We start from the raw sequence: 2,179 nt of genomic DNA on the forward strand, positions 1-2,179 counted from the left end.
GTCTAGTAACGCTTGGCCGAATTCATGTGTCCCGATCTGGTAAGAAATGGTAGGACAACCTGGATCCTTATACTTCGACGGTGTTTTCTGCTCAATCACCGCGCTCACTTGTTCCGTCAAGAATACAGTCTTCTTGACGTGGTGATTTTTCTTTATGGTGCACAGATCCTTGATAACCTTGGCGTAGGCCGGCACTTGCTTGATCACGTGTAGTAAGGGAAGATTGATCTTCAAATGTGTCAAGTGCTCCAGGATCTCACTTTGATTTTCTGGCACTTTCCCAGCAGGTCGGAGAGCTTGGGGAAAAGGCACCTTTACCAGAATTTTAGTTGGCTTTTCTTTCTCCTGAGCCGATTCTTCATTACTCGAAGTGGTTGTACTTGTCTTGTTGATGGCGTGTCTGAATTCTTACCACTTCGAGTAGTGATGACGTTAACTTCCTTGATATTTTGTCCTTCAGAGTTGGAAGTTTGAGCCATGTTTTGTCATCTCAAATTGGACTGGGCTTGTGATGGAAATCTACCACGCTCTTGAACAGTTAAAGCTTCTGTCAGCTTTGTGATCTGACTTTTTATTTCCTTGTTCTCCTCCACCAGCTGCGTGAGCATCGAATCAACCCTTTGATTCGTCTTATTTTGCGCGTCCATAAAAGCTTTTAGGGTATCCTCTAGAGAATTCCCTTTCGGCTGCATGTTATTCTGAGGCGCAAAATATGTCCTTGGCGGTTGAGATTGTTGCTCTGATCTCCATTGCCCTCCAGATGATTGTGCTTGTTGGTTCGAATCTCGCCAACTAAAGTTCGGGTGGTTTTTCCAACCAGGATTATAAGATTCTGAGAAAGGTCCGTAAGGCTTCTTGTATGTGCCTAATGCATTGCACTGCTCCTCATATACCCCTCTCATTTCACTTAAAGTGTGGCAATCCTGAGTAAGATGGCCCATTCCACCACAAACTAAACAAGGCTCATGTGCCTCTGTCCTTGCCACCATGTAGGGTCCTTTACTATCTTTACTTTTGAGGGCCTCAATTTGCTTCGTTAAAGCTTCAACTTGGGCCTTGAGGTTGTCCTCTTCCCTTAATTGATAAACTCCAACTGGTCGGGACCTACTGGTGCTCTCAGTAGCACTCGGCCCAGTCCAAGTATGAGCTTTCTCAGCTAACTCATTTAGGTACTCGATAGCTTCGTCAGGATCCTTCTGGAGAAAATCTCCATTGCACATCATCTCAACAAATTGGCGCTCTCGGATTGTGAGTCCATCGTAGAAATAGCTTACGAGGCGCCAACTTTCATATCCATGATGGGGACACAGATTTAACAGATCTTTAAAACGCTCCCAAGCTTGATAGAGCGTTTCGTTTTCTTTCTGAGCGAAATTTGAGATCTGTCGTTTCAAATTATTAGTCTTATGGTGTGAGAAATACTTGTTGAAGAATGTCGTCGTCATTTCTTCCCACGTACCAATAGACCTGGGCCTAAGAGAATACAGCCAGCTTTTGGCCTTATCCTTCAGAGAGAAAGGGAAACACTTCAATCTGACAGTGTTTGCGGCCTCAGCACGGCTGTGAAAGGTGGCCACCACCTCTTCAAACTCCCGGATGTGTACATAAGGGTTCTCGTTCTCTAACCTGTGAAAGGTTGGGAGAAGTACAATCATGCTCGGCTTGAAATCCGTAGGCGGTGCATTTGGCGGGAACATGATGCACGATGGGGTGGCCGTACGCGTTGGGTGCAGATAATCTTGCAACGTCTTCTGCTGAACTTCCTCATGTTGTGCCATCGTGAATAGATTTTGAAATGCGAATTCCAACGACGAGTGCGAAGACGAAGACGTAGAAGATGAGTCGGATAGAATTTCACTAGGGGTTTCTAAATCTGGACGTTGAGCGAATCTCCCTAGCTCGTCTCTATACCGATGCATTCACCTTAAGCGGCTCTTTTTTTATTTTTTTTATTTTAATTTTTTTTGTTTTTTTTCATTTTTAGTCAAAAATAAAATAATTATATAAAAACGTAAATTGTAACCACCAAGAATGCTCCCAGGAAAGACTATAGCTCTTGGCTCAATGAATAGCCTCCTAGACAGAGCAACGTTCCTAGGAAAGATTGGTGGGGCGAGGCCCACTTAAGTGCCAATTTTTCTAGACAGAACTCCCTCAAATTGTACTTTTCACGTAACCA

General features: G+C 44.1%; 1 non-coding gene across 1 annotated transcript; it reads left to right on the forward strand.

Moving 5' to 3' along the window:
* The first annotated feature begins 1,290 nt into the window (after positions 1-1,290).
* Positions 1,291-1,397, forward strand: LOC112095394. Its single transcript, XR_002903804.1, has one exon. It is a non-coding gene; the product is annotated as a small nucleolar RNA R71 (small nucleolar RNA).
* Positions 1,398-2,179: the final 782 nt, after the last annotated feature.

The sequence above is a fragment of the Morus notabilis genome, unplaced genomic scaffold, assembly GCF_000414095.1.
Source record: "Morus notabilis unplaced genomic scaffold, ASM41409v2 Scaffold2466, whole genome shotgun sequence".
Classification (NCBI taxonomy): domain Eukaryota; kingdom Viridiplantae; phylum Streptophyta; class Magnoliopsida; order Rosales; family Moraceae; genus Morus; species Morus notabilis.